This window comes from Lygodium microphyllum, chromosome 11, assembly GCF_053477565.2.
Source record: "Lygodium microphyllum isolate KBCC chromosome 11, Lygodium_microphyllum_v1.1.10, whole genome shotgun sequence".
Classification (NCBI taxonomy): Eukaryota; Viridiplantae; Streptophyta; class Polypodiopsida; order Schizaeales; family Lygodiaceae; genus Lygodium; species Lygodium microphyllum.
The window spans coordinates 133,980,392-134,000,833 of NC_141145.1; the positions used below are offsets into that span (position 1 = coordinate 133,980,392).

General features: G+C 42.6%; 1 protein-coding gene across 13 annotated transcripts in view; it reads left to right on the plus strand.

Moving 5' to 3' along the window:
* Positions 1–20,442, plus strand: part of LOC148029409 (chromosome-partitioning protein, putative (DUF639)) — a 183,758-nt gene that overhangs the window by 11,877 nt on the left and 151,439 nt on the right. Inside the window, exon 1 of one of the 13 annotated variants that reach the window (XM_087688227.1) lies at positions 3,206–3,552. The exons of the other annotated variants lie outside the window; for them this stretch is intronic. The gene's annotated coding sequence lies outside the window, so the exon portion shown is untranslated. Of the gene's footprint in view, positions 1–3,205; positions 3,553–20,442 lie in introns of those variants that run through there. 13 annotated transcript variants of the gene reach the window in all.

Sequence of the window (20,442 nt, forward strand, 5' to 3'; positions counted from 1 at the left end):
CCTTTATTTAGAACGTAAAACATTTATCTAGGCTTTGTCCTTTGCTTCATTGCTTTTGTTTCATTTACAACATGTTGTTGGATTTGATTCCTTGGTGTGGACCTAAGAATGTCAAGAGGTGTTTGTGAAAGTGAAACATGTTTTTGGGACCTTGGACAATTCACGGTCTCCAAACTGGTGGTGTGGATCCTTTAGTGGTTTTAGATGTTGTAGGTGTTGTTCTGTCACAAGTAAGGAAGAGACCACAATACATGAGGCACTTGTGTAAAGAAATGGTATGGCAAACACAGAGAAACACTACAAAGAACACGATCTGTAGGAAGCTGAGTGAGAAAGAATGATTGAGAATATGAATGATACAATTAGGGGGTCTTGAACGAGGTCTATAAAGCCAAACCATGTGTGGCCGAAAGAAAGTGCGAGAATCCCAAGTCTTGAGAAAAGCATCTCTCTTCCCCTGCATAGTGTCCAGATTAACCTATATCCCCTCGTCTCCCTTAGGGAGTATGGGCAATCTTTGTTCAAGACTTGGGATTCTTTGCAGTGGATATGTCCAATAGATCTATGGCATGGTTCCATCTATCTGTCCAAATATACCACACAATTATGCTGGCTATGAGCTCCCACCTTTGGCAGTGTCTGTGAGTTCGCACTAACTTTTGACAAGTCCAATATGGTAGTCTTGCACAATAGGTGTCTCTAAAATGAGAGAAGCATGAGTCCCTTGCTTATCCTCATACGTGCAGGTTGGGCCTCTGTCCATGACCCATGTGCCCCCATGTCACAATCATAGACTCTTTTGAGCCTTGAAATACCATTCTAAGGGCTCTCCATACCTCTTGTCAAGAAACGGTAGGGTTTGCGGGGAGGAACATAGAGTGTGTATGGCAAGCATCACAAAGACTCAGAAACAAAGAAGAAGAATGAAGTAATGTATAATGCTCAATGAATCATGTTTAATGCTGATACAGTGGATTGTGAGATAGAGCCTTAGGGGGTCATGTCTCTAGGAGTGTTATTCAGGTGGATAGAGTCAAGTCGATGTTGCCAGTCAGAGCTTGGAGATGACTCACTGTCCTAGTTGATCAGGTGGCAGCGCCTGTGTTGAGGGAATGTGCTGTGGAGGGAGTGAAACACAGTCCTCCGAGTAGGGAATGTTGGAGAAGACACTAGTGATGAAGGATGGCAATAGAGAGAGCAAAACACAGTCCTCAAGAGCTGTTGGTGATGAAAGTGAGCTGCTCTGATGAAGATGGCAGCAATGTAGAGTGACCAGAAGAATAAACACAAATCTCAGCAAGGGCAGAGATGACGTTAGCTCTCTGGCCATGGTTGGAGGCTGTGCGGTTTCTGGAAAGAGCGTTTCCACCTGAAACACAGCTGTAGGAGGACTTGAAGCTGATTGCAATCAAGGAAGAAGATGTTGCCTGCATGTGACAGCCTGTAGCAGATGGTTGAGGGCTCCAATGCTGAAAGTGCAGATGATCAGGTCAGCTTACAGCAGTAGTATAAAGGAGAGGTGCTGGGTGGTTGCTTCAGACTGCAAATGCAGGTTTGAAAAGCACTGAAATCACACCAATAGTGGTCTGATGGTTTCTAGCCTGCACCAAGAAGTATGACAGCTGGGCAGCCAAGTTGTTAGAAAAGTGTGCAGCATCTGAAGCAAAGAGATAGTACTGATAGATGTGCTGTGTTTTGCAGGTCTGAACAACACTGAAATCATGTCGCCAACAGGCCGCCAGCTTGCACCAAGAGGTATGACAGCTGGGCAGCCAAGTTGTCAGAAAAGTGTGCAGCATCTGAAGCAAAGAGATAGTGCTGTAACACAAAGAATAGCAAGAACACAATGGATGCAGAAAGAATAGAGCTGGAAAAATGGAATTTTTATATGGAGGCTCAAGGGTGTGTACAATGGCACAGGCTGAGAACAGCCAGCAGAGTGCAATAGTCTTTCTCTCTCCAATGGAAGCAGTGTGCTCGTATTCGAGTGCTAATGACAGTGAAGGGGAGGCTGCCTATCAATAGGCAATAACAAGACAACAATAACGATCAGTTGGCCAGCACTCAATGCAGCCCAAAATAGCAGCTGGCCGGCATTTAATGCCCTTGACAAAAAAAAGAAATGCATTTTGATAGGACTTAGGAGGTCCCGATACCCAAGATATGTACTTTGGCACCTAGGATATGTACTTTGCTAACACTCTCTCTCAGATCATGGGTGATGAATACGATAAAATATATAAAGATTAAGGACTCATCATAGTGCATACAACAAATGACAATCAGATAGGACCATGGATACCCAAGTAGTGGATGACCAAGCCACCACAAAGGTGCCTTGGATAGACATTGATGTTGATGTCAATTGTACCAATCCTTGACTACAAAGAGTAGAAATAGTGGAATCTTGATGCTTGTCACAAATTCACTCTCACAAGAAGGCACGTCATGACCATGGATTCCCCCACCTTTGGCTAGACCACCAAAGTGTCCTCTCGTGTGAGATGAGATGAGAAGCAAAGACTGCTCTTTGTCAAACATCCCATCATGAACTTTGAAAGGCAAACCAACTCCAAGATTTAAATCTACCAGACTAAGTTGATGTTGTGGAAAGGCACACTCAGGATCTACCACACTTGCATATGGATGAGGCTTGGATACTCCACCACCACCATACTCTTACACTACCACTTTGGCTTTGGAGAGTTGTGAAGATGATAGCACCACTAGGTGTAGAAAGCTAAAGAGGCTGTCACATCTTTGCCACCTTGCCAGGGTCGAAGTTTGAGTCTAAGGAGGAGGATGAATCGTTGGATGAATCCTTATCATTTGTTCTAAGCTTCATATGAACCACTAAATAATGCTTCAATTTTACGAGCCCTAGATTGTACGATAACCTTTCACATGCATATTGACGCTTTCAAAATTGCAATTAGAGCTCTATTGTGCCAACTTGACAAGCATAATATAGACTTCCTTGTGAGTGTTGTTAGTAGATAGACAGCTCATTGAGGCAGAGATGAACTATTCAACGACAGAATGAGGAGTAGCAACAAAACAAAGTTTTATTGGTTTATGTGGTCTGATTAGGATGGAATTGTTCATAAGCAACTTTGGGCTTGTTTTACCTATTATTTGGAGTTTGATTTTGTGTATTGCGTTTGCAGAGGCCCCTTACCCTCCACAACGGCAGTCTCCTTGCTCTAGGCATTATCGATCATCATCCTTGAGTTGCAGATTTAGAGGCTCCTCTTCAATGGCAGTATCTTTGCTCTTGGCGACATCTCATCATTGGTGCATTTGTAGACTCGGAGGCTTCTTTGGCAGTCTCCCTACTCTAGGCGACACCTCATCGTCCGCGCATTTGTAGACTCAGAGGCTTCTTTGGCAGTCTCCTTGCTCCAAGGCATCCTTTTGGCAGTCTCCCTGCTCTTGGCGACACCTCATCATCCATTCAGAGGCTTCTTCGGCAGTCTCCCTACTCTGGGCGACACCTCATCATCCGTGCATTTGTAGACTTAGAGGCTTCTTTGGCAGTCTCCTTGCTCCAAGGTATCCTTCATGCTATGGAACCCTTGTATTAGATTTACTTCATTATTTCATCTCATTCATTTGAGTTTCACTTTCATTTTCTTCTCTAGTGTTTGTTGTACACACCTTGCATTTCTCCCTGCAAACCCTATTGTCTCTATGGTTGCTTAGCCATTTCTTGATATGGTATGAGAGCCAAAGGTACTTAGTGACCGTGAAGATCCTTTGCATCAGCGAAGGCAAAGAGACAGGTTGCAGGTTCAGCATTAATATCCGATTTTCTTACCATTTCCGCTACGTTATTGGGAGATATTCTTCTTTTCTCTTCCACCCTCCCCTTTACTTCCTCAAAAGATCCTGTATGAGGCATTCTTTGGCTCTCAGCTTGTCATTTCCCACTTCAGAGTCTTCGGGTGTCGTGCCTCTACACACACACGCACACACATACATGATGATAAGATAGGAAAGCTCACTCCTTGAGCTGATCTCCTTATCTTTGTTGGATATTCCTCTGAGACGAAGGTCTATCGTTTGTTCGATCCTCGGACAAATAAGGTGATCGTTAGGAGGGACGTCGTTTTTTACGAGAGGGATATCGTACAGTCTTCAGTATCGGATTCCGATCCGATTCCTCCTTTCATATCATCGGAGATTGTGCCTACTGAGCTTGGTCTACTTCCTGCTCTTGATATTCTTGTAAATTCTTTAGCTGCTAGGCCCCCTCCGCGAGACCCGTTACCTTGTTGGTACAAGTAGACCATCCGGGATTCGGGAATCCTAACACTGGATTCCACTCCGGAGAGACCCAGAAGATCTGCTTGGCTTGCTCCTCAGGCATCATTTGCATCGCTATTTACAATTGATTACATAGTGCATTCTGAGCCAGATACATGGTAGAAGGCTCTTCAACACCCTCAATGGTAAGATGCTATGGAAAAGGAGCTTGAGAGTATTGACCGAAATGAGACTTGGACATTGGTGGATCATCCTAGCCATAAGAAAGTCATCGGGACAAAGTGAATTTTTAGGACCCAGCTAAAAGCTGATGGGACTTTAGACAAGTACAAGGCTTGTCTTGTAGTGCAAGGGTTTCGACAGAAGCATGGCATTGATTATGAAGAGACTTTTGCCCCTACTGCGCAATTGACATATTTTCGGTTATTTCTCACGCTAGCCGCTCACCATGGTTGGCCGGTATATCAGATGGATGTCAAGAGTGCCTTCCTCAATGGTTATTTGGAGGAGGAAGTCTATGTGGAGCAATCAGAAGTTTTCCTTCAGAGAACCCTGAGGGATAAGGTATTCCGCTTATAGAAAGCTCTTTATAGACTGAAGCAAGTATTGTGGTCTTGGTTCCACAGGATAGACGAGTTCTTATAAACTCACGGATACCATTCTACCCCTTATGACCCGAACTTATATGTTCGATCTATTGTAGAGGGGGTCAGCTATATCCTGCTGTACGTTGATGACCTACTTATCACAGGCTCAAATTCTGCTGCCATAGCAGAAATTAAGGCCAAGCTGAGTGCTACCTTCAAGATGACAGACCTTGGTTTGTTGTCTTATTTCTTGGGGATGGAGGTAGTTCGATCTGGGGGCTGTATTTTTGGGTTACTATAGAAGTACGCACTTCAGCTTGTGAAACAACACACTTCTGATCAGACACGGCCAGTGGCCACGCCTCTTGATGCCACTGTCCACTTGTCGAAAGATACCCTAGGTCAGCCCTTTGATGCACATATCTATTGATCTGTTGTAGGGAAACTTTTTGGTTAATTCACACTAGGCCAGATTTAGCTTACTCGGTTAGCATACTCAGTTAGTATTTCACAGCACCTAGGATGTCACATTGGATTGCATGTCTTCGTGTGTTGCATTATGTACGGCGTACTTATTTTTACGGCTTGACATATGGTTCTGCTTTATGTTTGTAGGGGTACATTGATTCTAATTGAGCAGGAGATCCTGACACCCGGCATTCCCATGGCGGCTATGTCTTTACCTTGGGCACGACTCCCATTTCTTGGTCCAGCTGTAAGCAGGAGACGGTAGCAGTCTCCACGGCCAAGGTTGAGTATAGGACTCTCTTTGATGGCACTACCGAAGCCATCTACGTGAGGAGTTTACTGGCGGCACTTCACTTTCCTTGTGACTCTTCCATCGTTGTCTACTGCGACAACAAGAGTGCTATTGCCCTTGCGGACAATTCGATTATCACACCACGGACGTGGCATATGGGAGTCCACTTTCATTTTTCCAGAGAGCAGGTTGAGCTAGTCACTATCCGCCTAGAGCTTGTGCCTTTATCAGATAATTTGTAGATATCTTGACCAAAGCGGTCGACCGGCTGGTTCTTCAGTACCTGTTACCCAGGATCGGCTTGGGTACACCCTCCCCTACTTCTTCAGATTGACGGGGAGAGGGTGCTTCCCTCTTGCTTTCCTTTCCAGTTTGAGAGGGGGCGGCTTCTACTCTTAATAGTGATAGTGATGATACTTACAGTTTTTAGACATTCACTTATTTATTCTTTTGTATTGTATTATGGACATTTGTGACTTAAAAGTTCGTCCGCACTGTTAGGATGATGTGATTGTAAAAGGGCACTTGGGCAAGTGAACAATTCCCTTGTGAGAGCACTCTCCAAGTGGCACTGTTGCATTGTATCTTGCGTGAGCATGACATCTTACATCTCCCTTTGCATTACGCCATGCATTGGTATTTTGTTCATGTAAACATGCATATGTGCGTATTTATCCCTTTTCGGTCTTTTGGAGCAGTCGACTCTAGATCCACCCTATTCGTGGCAGTGCACATGGCAGTCTCCAAGGCAATCTTTCCCTAGCTTGCTTGCATGCTTTGCTTTTCTTTGCTTGCTTCACATATTTGCTATACCCACACCTTAGGCATTTTTCTTCTTTCCCGACACCTAGTAATGGTAGGGATAGTATGCTTGTTTTGTAAAGGTCTTGGGTTTGTGACCATTCCTTATCACTCTCCTGTTTGGGGCATGGATACTCAATAGGACAAAAACTGATTTGAAACTCTCACTTAATGCTAAATCTATTAAACTAAAAAGCCCTTTTTAAAAAAAAGTCCATAGTTGATTCCATCCGCCTTTGTAGGGCTTGGTAGGCCATTGGGCAGTTGATGAGCACCCTTTGTTTGATGCCCTGTGCTCTCTAGGGTAATCACTTGGGCTCCCTTGGTAAGATAACCATCGCCTCTGTAGTCTTAGTAGGCCATTGGGCAACCGACACGCACCCTTTGTCCAATGCTTTGGCTGCTTTGGGATGGGACGCCTTCGGGTAAAATATAAATAAAAAAGGGCTTGGCTGGCCTTCATTCTCATGGCATCGTTGTTGGGCCTGAGAGGGGGCGTTGAGCTAAAAAATGCATTAGCTTTACTAAACAGCCCCAAAAAATGCTCAATTAATGAAGAAACCTTGTTTATTTAAAAGAATCGCGATCCTAGAGAGTGTATGTGTCCCATAAGCACAAACCCACATGGGAGGGCCCAAACTTTCTACAAATAAGTATGCTGTCCTCCATTCAGCCCTCAATCTTGTTTTTGTAGGTTTCACGTGTTTTCAACTTGCTGCCCACACCCCTTTGTGGAGGACATCGCAGTCTCAGCTGTCCCTTCTGTCATCTACAGTCTGGTGCCTGTTTCTAGCCCTCCACCTCCTGTTTGCTGTTGTTTCCAGCCAAGCGACTGCTGTTGACCACCTGCATAGCTGCTATAGAGCCTGCCACGTTAGCATACTGTTGCGTTTGCAAGCCCCAACTGCTGCCAGCACAGTTTCCTCTCTCTTGACTGCTGTTGCTGAAGTTCTCTCTCTCTTGTCTGTTGTCGCTGCAGTTTTCTCTCCTGTTTGTTGTCGCAATCATTTTCTCTCTCCACTGCCTGCGTTTGTTGTTTTCTCTCTCCTACACCTTGCATTTTTAGTATTTCTCTCTCCTCACCTGCGTTTTTAGTTTTTCTCTCTCCTGCATTGTCATCTACATTAGGTCTAGCCTTTCTTGGTTGCGTTTGTTGGTGTTCAACATCCGGAGGTTGTCTTGCTACGATTTGGGATCGGTTTGGAGTACGACACACTCTCTAGTTCATTATCCTTGCCCCGATCCTTGAGATACAGGAGTTTGAGGTTCAATATTTATTCATTGCATAATGTGTTTACTGCATGAGCATTGTATATTCAGTAGTCATATCATTTCATTTATTCACTGTGTTCATTGTCTTTGATTCATCGTAACCGTAACTGTGTTCATTTATTAGTCTGTGCTTTGTCATACAATTGTTATTTGTGTTTCTGTTTTAGGGTATTTCTTTACAAAGTCCTCTTAGAGACTACCACACTGTGTGGAGGTTTCCTCCACCCATTTTTGGGTCCAGTGGCTCCTATGGCCCACATCTCCTCCACAATCCACTCCATTTAGAGCCCGCAATTGTTCCCCACCCTAGACTCACCCCGAGCCTCCTTCTATTCCAACCTCTTCTCCTCCGGTTTGAGAAGACACCTCTGGGCGCTTTGTGGCTTTTGCTCCTTTCGAGCCCTAGATACCTTTTTCAATATGACTGGTGGTACTTCCTTCGTCATCAGATACTTGAGAGTCCGTGATCCATGAGTTGGGGGTCCCTATCTCTCTTAGAGGGAGATCTAGAGGGGGGTATTTTTCCTTTGCCCTTAGAGGGGCATCTTCTTCTTCTTTGGCTGCAAAGGGGGCTTCTACTCTTCTGTTTTAGAGGGGACCCTACTACTCTCGAAGTTTTTCATCCCCCATCATTTGCTTTTGAGGAGTGGCTTTCTTTCGAGGAGTCCTTTCCTCTACTTCTACCCAATCTCTAGAGGATCTATCATCTTCGATTGGGGCGCTTGGATTTTCAGCGGTGACTTTATGACTAGGCCTTTGTATTCCTTTCAGCATGGTGTAATGGAGCTTGTGGCTTCTCACCCGAGGTTGTGTTTCCGTTTTTACTGCTCATCTAGTCTCTTGACTATCTTCACAGGTCTTCTTTCAGGTGGTATTCTCAGATTCTAGGGTGGATCTTCTTCACTTTACCTCACTTCTCGTTTGTTCTTCTTTTTGGGCTTGAGAGGCGGTGTTGAGAAGCCACATCATTCCGTACAATTTTCCTTCTTCATTCCCATTTTTGGTTTCAGTTTCCAGCTCCAAAAAGGCTTTCTAAGGTCTTCCAAGAGTGTCAAAGCGCTGTACGAGAGACTTCAGTAGGTGAGACTCGAGATTGTTCGTGCCTATATATACGACACCTCCCATTCATTCTTCCTCACTTCACACCACAATCTTCCTTACTTCTTATAAGATTTTCATCTCTCCTCTCTCCTTTTATCATCTTCTTTAGGTGCCCTGTCACCTTCAACAATTAGGTTTGCGTTTGGAGCTCATTATGCTGGCATGAGCTTCGTCACCTTGGCAATATGTCATCTTTGCTTGGCGTCAACATCCCTAGCTTGTTTTGGCGACAGCTTCCTTCACGTATGGACACTTCTCCTTCACCTAGCATCTACATCATTAGCATGGCACGAGCTTTGCAGGCTCCACATATTTGCATTTTGGTTCTTAACCACTCCTCTTCATGAGGCGTCACATGGAATGGTCAGCAATGGTGATGGGGGAGAGAGAGAGAAAAATGTGAACAGTAGTAGGAAGTAAAGAATGACAGAGATACACGGTGTGTGGGTACAAAAATGAGTCGTACCTCTTTTAGGTTTTTGAGATAGATATATATAAAGAACAAGTGCTAAGGGTCTCTGACTATCACAATGGAGAACATGGATCTTGGTAATGCCAAGCTCTCCCATCAAACATAAAATCCATAAAGCCTCCTTGCATGCCTCGGTGGTAGCCACATACTTTGCCTTTGTAGTAGACAATGCAACATACTTCTGTAGCTTGGAGATCCAGGAAACTGCTCCCCTTGTGAAGGTGAATACATACCTTGAAGTGGACTTTTTGCAGTCAGCATGACTAGTATAGTTTGCATCCATAAAGCGAATGATAGATGCCTTTTGTTTTCCAAAGCAAATGTACAAATCCTTTGTGCCCTTAAGATATCTCATGATACCTTTCATTTCTTCCCAATGCTTTTTGCCAGGATGTGCCATGTACCTGCTAACCACTCCTACTGCAAATGCTATGTTAGGAGATGTAGCAACCATAACATACATTAAGCGTCCCATAGCTGAAGCATGCAGAATCTTGGCCATTTCAGCCTTTTCATCATCAAATGTAATGCTATCCTTTGTACTGAGTTTCACATATGGAGGCAATGGTATACCAATTGCTTTTCCCCCCTCCATATTGAAATGTTGCAAAATCTTAGATACGTACTCTTGCTAGGCCTTTCGATCTGTCCTTGAGTATACACATGCCAAGAATGTGATTTACCTCACCAAGATCCTTCATGTCAAAATTGTTCCGTAGGTTCTGCTTCAATGTGTCCAAAGCATGAACATCCCTACCAGTAATCAACATGTCATTCACATACAAAACTAGCATAATAAGGCTGCCATTTGTTGCCTCCACTTGACTCCTTTTTGAATCCTTGAGATTGCATGAATGTATCAAACTTATGATACCATTCACATGGTGCTTGCTTCAGCTATATAAGCTTTTGTTGAGTTTACATATCATCTTTTCCTGCCCCTTGGCCACAAAACCTTTTAGCTGTTGTATATATGTGTCCTCATGGAGATCACCATGTAAAAAGGCAGTCTTTACATCCATCTTTATGAGTTCCATAGTTTACATATCATCTTTTCCTGCCCCTTTGCCACAAAACCTTTTAGCTGTTGTACATATGTGTCCTCATGGAGATCACCATGTAAAAAGGCAGTCTTTACATCCATCTTTATGAGTTCCATATCCTCACATGTAACCAAGCCTAATATGGTTTGCAAAGTAGTCATCTTGACTACAAGAGAAAAAATCTCATCAAAATCAATCCCATGTTCTTGCTTGTACCCTTTGCAACAAGTGGTGCTTTGTACTTCGGTAAAGAACCAGAAGTGACCTTGTCTTGTAAACCCATTTGCATGGTAGGACTTTCTAGACCTTGGACAAATGCACCAAATCCCAAGTGCCCTTCTTCTCTAGAGATTCCATCTTTGGTGACATAGCTTTATGCCATTTCTTGCTGTCCTCTTTGTCCATTGCTTCCTTGAAGCATGACGGATTATAGGACTTTGGCTCTAATTTGCTTCATTGTTTCTTACATATGTGCACAAATGCCTCGCAGCCCAACACTCTCAAGCGTGCATATGAAGGTGGCTTGCCTGACCACACTTGTTGAGGGATCCCCCTCTTTCCCACACCCCTTTTCCCCCACCCCTCCCTACAAAAAAAAAAGAGACTTGTTTGATGTCCGATTTATCAAGTATACGACTGTCATAACAACCTTTGCCCAAAATCCATGGGGTAATGCAGCATGAGATAGCATGGTATGCTGATTAATCCTATTCATACACTCTGCAACATTGTTTTGGGGTGGATCGTGAGGGGCAGTGAGCTCCCTCTTTATCCCTTTATTGTCACAAAAGGCCTAGAAGGCTTTTAACATATATTCTTGACCATTGTCAGAGCAAAGACACTTTAACGTCTTGCTACTCATATTTTCAGCAAGTGCCAAGAGCTCTTTAAATTTATCTAATGTATTGTCTTTATGATAGATTGGATAAACCCATACTTTGCTTGTGGCAGATGAAATATTTCTTTCCCCCCACAGTCAACCTTGGCATCTTACATATATCTAAATGTACCAATACTAAGGGTAAAGACTTTAACAAAAGAGACTTTTTATCTCATGTTTGAGCATGCTTACCAAATATACAATGACCACAATGATCAAAATCAGCATACCTCAAACATGGCAAATAACCCAAATGAGAAAGTATCTTCATTCCAGTTTGATTGATGTGTCCCAACCGGCCATGCCACGAAGACACACGTGGCTACTCGGTTACGGCAATAACATGGTCACACACACTAGATACATGTAATGGATACAAAGTGTAACTCTTAGAGCCGTTAGCAACAATACTAGATTCCTTACATATCTTTCATTTTCCATTCCCAAAAGTGGTGTGATAGCCTTCATTAGCTAGCTGCCCTGTGCTTATCAAGCTCTTCTTGAGCTGATATATATGTCTCACATTATGCAAGGTAAACATTGAACCATGTTGAAATGCCAATTGCACATTGCCAATCCCTGCAATGTCACATGCACTCTTAGAGCCGTTAGTAACAATTCTAGATCCCTTACATATCTTCCATTTTCCATTCCCAAAAGTGGCGTGATAGCCTTCATCATCTAGCTGCTTTGTGCTTATCAAGCTCTTCTTGAGCTCAGATATATGTCTCACATTATGCAAGGTAAACACTGAACCATGGTGAAATGCCAATTGCACATTGCCAATCCCTGCAATGTCACATGCACAGTTGTCCCCCAAGTGGACAACACCATGTCTACCACCATTGTAGTCAGAAAGCCACTCATGGTGTGGTGTCACATGGAATGAGGCACATGAATAAAGAATCCAAGTGTGCATGTCATCATTAGAATTTGCAATCAATGATTGTGCACTACAAGAAGAAACAAAGAGTGCATCACTGTCACTATCACTTTCGTGACTGACTACATTGACTTCCTCTATCTTTACACTGCTCTTCTTGGTATGTTGGCTGTCCTTTTTCTTATCTTTGCTATCATCAATGCTTTTGCCCTTGCTCTTTTCTTTCTTCCACATAGAGGAATCTTGCTTGAAGTGCCCTTTCTTGCCACAATGATGGCACTCTACATTTTTTCCACGAGACTTGCTGCGTGCTTTGTTTTTAGGTTTGCTCTTCTGTTGGGATCCACCTCTCGTATGCAGTGCATTGGAAGACTTTTTTTTTGCAAGTAAAATGTGGCTGATTATATTACTAAAAAAAAAGAAAAAGATTACAACGGAGTGCAGCTGATGAAAGTCACAAATACATCATGTATACAAGCCTCTCAAGGTGGTCTGGGGGGGATGGGGGCAAGAAGCCATGGAGGGGGGATGTATCACCATCTCGGGCTGCCTGTTTGCATCACGAAAAACAGGTCCTAGTTGCCCCAAGTGCGCATGAAATAACATTGAAGCTCTTGACGAGCCATGGACTCGCCTTGCACCTTATCCCATCAGCCGCAGAGGGATTGTCGAACGGGGGGGAGGGGAAGAGGCTTGTTAAGTAGGAGGGGGGAGGATTGACGAGAGGGCGCAGGGCGGGGGGGAGGAGGACTGGTGCAGGCGGGGGGGGGGGGGGGGATATTGGCGCAGGCGGGGGGAGGGGAGGATTGGCGCAATCGACAGTTTAGTCGAGACCCGGGGGGGGGGGACACCGTCGCGTTGTGATGGCGGGAGTTATTAAAACATCTTGGAAGACTTGTTTGTTGAATTATTTTGCCCATTTAGCTCTTCCATGAGTAAAGAGCTCCCCACATTTGAATATAACAGCATGGCATTGGAGTTGCTCACTATTGTCCTAAAAGTGTCCCAACTTTTAGGCAAAGTGGATAGCAAAAATGTTACCTTGAACTCTTCATCACTGTTGAACTCCAAAGCAATCAGTTGGTTGAAACTAGAGTTAAACTTATTCAAATGTACGGACATAGCTGTACTTTTCTCCATACGAAGGTCCATCAATTCCTTCAACCAATAAATCTTGCTTACTGCACTTTTCCGAGCATACAACTCTTGAAGTCTTTGCCACATATCATAAGCAAAATTCAGTTTCTCTATGTTAAATAGCAGTGTGTTTGACACTAAAAGCTCTATGGTGGAGTATGCAAGCTCATCTAACTCATCCCACTCATCTTGATCCATGGTTGCTAGCTTTATCCCTTTGGTCTTTATGGGCTTTACCTATTTTTTCTGCACCAAGATATTATAGTATTGCTTCTGCCATATGGCAAAGTTGGGTGCACCCTCAAGCTTCTTAATGTGCACAAGATTGCTGCTATCACTGCTGCCAGCCATGATTCACAGCTCAAAAATGACTCAAAAGTCAACAAATGTAAGCCCAACTATCACACAAATGACCAAGGTACAAAATAAGTACCAATCAACAATGATAAAACCAAGCAATTGCAGAAATTTCAGATTTGCAAATCAACTTTCAGAGTCATTGATGTGCCTTTGATGTGTGCTACAGAACATCACAAGTAATTGCAGCTATGCCACATGCCAATACATCAAATTGCATGAGAAAGCCCCAAATACTAGCTGCAATTTCTGCTCTAAATACATCCATGGGCACAAATTTGAACCACATGGTCAAAAGCCCCAAAATTTCTCTGCACAACCTACTCAAATTGCATTATACATAACTTCCGAGTAGGTTCCACACTCCAATTTTGCCAAAGTTTCACAAATTTTGCAAAAGCTCCAAATTTGCCCCAGGCCCAATGTGCTCAATTTGCATAGAAATTGTACTACAAGTGCATGCCAAGACCAAATTTGACACAAGTTTTGCAAATTTTGCAAAAGCGGCAAATTGCGCGGGATCCAATGTGTTGAAATTTCAGGAAATTGTATTTTTCATTGTGTAATCTCCACAAATACATGAAAAGCCCCAATTTCTGAGACCCGAATGTGTGCAAATTTCACAAATTTTACTCAGCCAAGTAAAATCTCCGAGCATACGTCAAAAGCCCCAAATTCTGGGAGTAAATGCATGCACAATCTCTGAGATTTGTCAATTTGTGCTTACCCACATGTGACAGCATGCAAAATTTTCCAGAGGATGAACCTTTGAAAAAAAAAGATTTTTATTGAGAAAAAAAAACGTGGACTGTCGAGCTGTTGCACATGACCAATGCTTGATCTGCGGTGACATGGAGATTGCTGCCGAAGTTGTCGCCTGACTGGTAGACTACTGCGTGTGACCTGCGTGACTCTCTCTGACCAGATGACCTGCTGTTTTCTTCGTGTGGGACGAGTTGACATAGCTTTGAGTGGACTCCGGGAAGTGCCCTCGGGATAATTGATGCTCTGATACCAGTTTGAAGTGAGTGATGCATAGCAGAGATGGAATGGTCAGCGATGGTGATGGCAGAGAGGAAAAAAAATGTGAACAGTAGTAGAGAGTAGAGAATGAGAGAGAGGCACGATGTGTGGGTACAAAAGTGAGTTGTACCTCTTTTAGGTTTTTGGGATAGATATATGTAAAGTACAAGTGCTAAGGGTGCGTTCACACCTGTGCACATATCAAAGACACAATGGCCCTTTATTCCCAACATGACGTCACTCCCCAACAGTTGGCGTCATTCATTAGGCCTGGCGTTTGCAGACTGAGAGGCTCCTTACCCTCCAACGGTAGTCTCCTTGCTCCAAGCATCGCCAGTCATCATCCCTGAGTTGCGGATTAAGAGGCTCCTCTTTGACGGCAGTCTCCTTGCTACAGGCGACACCTCATCATCCGTGTGTTTGTGTACTCAAAGGTTTCTTCTGCAATCTCCTTGCTCTAGGGCATCCTTCATGCTACGGCACCCTTGTATTAGATTCACTTTATTATTTCATTTCATTCATTTGAGTTTCACTTCTCTTCTCTTCTTAGTGTTTGCTGTACACAGTCTGTGTTTCTCCTTGTAAACCCTATTGTCTCTTTGGTTGCTCAGTCATTTCTTGACAAGAGCGGCTCAAATCCACCTCCTGATACCATGAGTTCGGGAAAATCTTTTGAAACAAAGAGATAGGAACAAACGTGAAGAGAGTGTAATGACAGAAGCACGTCAATTGACACATGTGATCCTTCCTTTGACACGTGTCAGAGTAGGCTGAAAATGCAACAGCTGAAGATGCTAGCTGAGGATGATAGGCCAGCGAAAAAAATAGTGAAATTGATTGCAAAACTAGCAACACGTGAGCAATTAGGCCAAACACATGCTGATCAGTGAAAAAAATGCAGGGTTGGCGGCAAAAAGGCAGGCTGGAAGAGGCTGTCTGGTGGCTGAAAGTTGCTGCCCAGCTGTAGGAATTGTTGTCCAGGTGCCCTGATCAAAGCAATAGCAAACACAAATTTTTGGAGCAGTCTATGCACGATCAGACCTGAAAACAGCAGTTAAACACAACAGTCAGCACCTGAACAAAGAGAGGCAGGCTCTAATACCATGTCAGAAAAGTGTGCAGCAACAGAAGCAAAGAGATGGTGCTGATAGATCTGTTGTAAACACAAGGAACACAAAAGAATAAGAAGAACACAATGAACTCAGAAAGAAGAGACTTGGGAAATGGACACTGGCTCTAATACCGTGTCAGAAAAGTGTGCAGCAATAGATGCAAAGAGAGGCTGTTGATAGATCTGTTGTAAACACAAAGAATAGAACACAAAAGAACAATAAGAATGCAATGAACTTAGAAAGAAGAGACTTGGAAAATGGAATCCATGTACCAATGCTCAAGGGTGTGTACAATGGCACGGGTTGAGAACATCTGAATAACCAATAGATTGCAGGTCTCCCTCTTTCCAATGGAAGTAGTGTACTTGTATCTGAGTGATAATGATAGTGGAGCAGAGACCGTCTACAAATAGGCAAGATACAACAGCTTTGACCAGTTGGCCAACATTTAATGCAACTCAAAATACTAGTCGGTCAATGTTTAATGCACTTGACTCAACAATGAAATGCATGCACACAAGAGGTCCTAGCATTGAGGATATGTACTCTGGCACCCAAAATATGCACTCTGCTAATATAGGTCAGCTTTGAAATGCAGTGTGAGGGTATAAAGAAAAGGGTGCCAGCAATAGGAGAGGAAAGGCCTGAAAGATGTGTGGTAGAAGTGTGCGAACAATAATGCACGATCCATATTTATACGAAAAGTTTGGGCATTTGTCCTACCATGCAAGGTAAATACTAGATAATACAATAAAGCCTTCTTGGGGCTGTAACTGGAGACCAAAAATAGGAGTTAATGAAGTACAACTATTTGTTAATGCACTTAGTGACTTTGGTTGCTCAACACCTCCTAGGCCTTGGGTCAATCCCATATATTATGACTCCATGTTTGCTTTGGCTCTCCCCATCTAACACACACGATTGTAGTTGTGCCATAACTAAGCCAAATACCACTGCTAGTCTTTGTGCTGTACTAACCATAGAGAGAGTGGAATTAGGGTTTGGCTTATGGGACACAAACACACTCTAGGATTGTGTTTTTAAAAAATAAAAGTTTGGTAACTTTGAGTTTCCAGGCTGTTATTAAGAGACAATCAAGTTTAGAATGCATTTTTTGCTCAATAGTAGTATGCAAAAAGATGTTAGAGTCCTTGGTCTGTTTGAGGGCCTCTCTCCTCCTCCTCATCCTCTCTAAGCTGCAGTGTATCCTCTCCCATCTCTTGTGAAGAGCATGGATGATCTTCATCCAAATCCTCAAAAGAGTCTTTGATGTGGATATTGCTTAGTTAGAAGATGTGTTATATATTGATTAGCTCTTTATTACACCCCCAAAACATGCCTATTACCAAAAGTTTCATTAAATGATCGCTTTCCTAGAGAGTGTATAGTCCCATATGCCAAACCCTAATTTGCATTACCAAAAGTTTCATTAAATGATCGCTTTCCTAGAGAGTGTATAGTCCCATATTACCAAAAGTTCATGCTTGTGACCAGCTTGCATCAGAGTTTGCATTAGCTCTTGGTGATCAGTCTCCAGCACTTGTGACCTTGCATTTGCTGTAAGAAGCAGCTTTCTAGCCTGTCCACACAGATTCAGCGATCGCCATCAATCATAGTTGCCAAATGCTTGCATTGGTTGCTGCCAGCTCACCTGCAGCCTGCATTTGCAGCCTACAGCATTCACCTTTACCTTGAGGGGCGGTTGATGATTGCATCTCGCAGCCAGCTGCTACTGTCGCTTTCCAGATCATCTTCAACGTACTGCCCACTATTTGGAGCTGGCTTTGCGGGTTTATCTTGATCTAGACTTCACAGATCTGCATTTTGCAACTGCTGATCACTTTTGGAGGTTGCTTCTTGCATTTTGGGATTTGTACAAAATACACATACTCTCTAGCTCATACTCTTTGCCATGGTCCTTCAAAGAGGAGTTTCAGGTTTTGTATTTACTCTAGACAATGTGTTTATTGCATTGAGCATTGTATCTATTTATTCATCATTTATCTTCAGTGTTCATTGTCTCTAAGTTACCCTAACTCTAGCTTGTTTGTCCTCCTTGTTTCTCCCACTTGAACCTGTAATAAAAGCTTTAGTTGAGTTGGATCCACTGGCTCCTATCTCTTTGAGATGCTCTTCGTGCTCCAAAACAAGTGGGGCTAATTCCTCCCATAGGATAGTCTCTAGAGTCATTGAAACCAGCCTTCCTTCCATGGATGAGTGGTAATTCTCTGATTACAACTTAGTTACAATAGCAACATTTATTACAAAACTAAGAAATGCACATTATCTCACAATCTTGGTGGACAATGGACACCTTGTTGGCCCCAAAACTGATGCCTCTTTTAGTATTTCTTTAACTTGATTGAAAAAGAAGTTGACGTACAATGGGATTTTTCCAATCCCTTTTGGTATTCCAACTCCTCGTGTTGTCCAAAATAACTAGCAAGTCTTCAATTTGATTTGCTCCTTGATTCAAGCAGTCAATTGGTCTTTACCTGCTTTGATGGAGATGGAAAATGCCCCAAATTCATTGATTTGCTGGTCTCTCCACTTGAATTTGATTGAAAATAGCTTCAACCCCAACGAATCCAAGTCTTGGAGCTTTGAAAATTTTGCACACTTTTCGAGGTTGTTGCTAAACCCTAATTTTTGCTCTGTTGATTAGAGTTAATAGGAAAGAAATCTGAAATTTCTCAGCCTTTGGTGATCTAAATGCTATAACCTTTGAAGTAAAGCAGTAGAAAGATTGGAAGATGAGAGAGAATGCTAAGGAGAGAGAAAATTCAAACTTTCTTCACAAATAATTGAAGAAAATCAGTCATTTATTGCTGCTACCCTATCTCAACAGTCTGTAGATGCTGTTGCCTATTGCAGATTGGTCTTCTCTTGCCATGGCTGCCGCAAAGGGTCCTCCAATGGTTGCAAATTAGACCAACAGCATCTCCTTCCTCTCTCTTGTAGGTTGAATGCACTAAAATGCCTCTCTTTAGTCTCTAAGACGTTTTTCAGTCTTGCATGGGCATTTTTGACAAGTAGCCTTTCCAAATGGTTTTTCCAGTATTATTCATAATTAAATATTAATTTGCAGTCTTTAAATATTAAAAATTAATCTAATAATTATTTCGGTGCCCAAAAAAGTAATGACTGGCCAATAATTAAATTGGCTTGGCAACTTCCCTTTCCGAGTGTCTCTATTCTAGCTTTGACCATCAAATTGGCATTAGGTATCATTAAACACTAGTTTTCTAGTGTCACTAACTGACTCTTTGGCCAAATGAATGACTTAGGTCAACAATTGGTGTCAGATACCACTAAGTACGTGTGTAACATAACTTATAGCAACTTTTTTTCTGTTGACATCTCGTAATTTCCTCGGGTCTCGTGCTCATAAATTTACTTTGATCTCAATTACACTTCACATGTGCAACATTTACTTAACCATGTGATTAAAAATTAATCCACATGTTAAGTGAGGTTTCAAAAATACATGTCCTCATGACAACCCTCCCCCCTTAAAATCCTTGCAATCATCCTGATTGCACGGCTAGATGCATCAAAAGCAAAATACTGGATTGAAATATCCACAAGGTATCATAGCTAACACAACATTACACACTGCTGCTCAACCATTCCATATACCCAACATATGGTGAAAATTACTAGCCAACATAACATAACATAAGACTCGTAACGAATCTAAAAAACATTGCCAGATTATCATGTGACATGTCTATTTCTCATGAGTTCAATTCATCTGACAAAACCAAACCATAGCATAGTATAAATCATGGCTAACACATGAATGGCATCATAACATATGTTGCTTTCCATAAAACCAGCTGAATACCACTGAATATTAATGATTATACATTGAAAACCAGCATTCATAAATTAGTCCTCCATGATAATTAATCAATGCAAATGTATAGTTTCAGAGCTGCAGTGAAAACCGTATCCATTTGCATACCAAACATGGTGACTAGTACAATGAATAGTGATCTCCTGGCAAACATACTGTTAGCTACAATACCTTGAATGTATGCTGAATACATCCGAGATCCACTACATCTAGAGCTGTCCATTATTGAGGAGCGGAGGTGCCAGCTCCCTCATGAGCATGTAATACTCTCGACTCTTGCTATGCTAAACTTGATTGAGCCTGAACTAAAGTTGGATCTAATTGAAAGGCATCAAGGTAAAGCTGCAATAATAGAGGATGGTCTGCCAAGTCATTCTCCTCTATCCATTTGGCATCCATTGGTGAATAATTGTGAAACTTTACGAAGTACCTTTTGGAAACCTTACCCCCCATCTTTCGCTCTTTGTGTGCCAAAATCTGCTCTGGTACCAGTATTTCATCGAGCTCTTCAACCTCAGACTGAATTTCAACAGATACATTCTTTGGCACATCACCATGAAAGGCCTAAGCAGGCTCACATGAAAGACATTGTGTATCCACAAGTGTGGAGGTAATTTCTTGTGAATGGAAGTTTGACGTTTCTTTTTTTTTTTCGTAAAAGGTAATTGTATTAATTACGAAAAAAAGTACAAGATAACTTGATTACAAGAAACATGACGCCAATTCCAGGCCATCATGTGAAAAGGGGCTAATTGCTACAAGTTACAAAGTTATGGCAAGGGGGCAGATGAAATTGCCATAAGCCAGGTACGGAAGTCCTCCCTAGAGAGCAAATCAGAATGTCGGAGAAGATCGAACTGCCAATACAAAAGGCCCTTAAGCCTTGCAA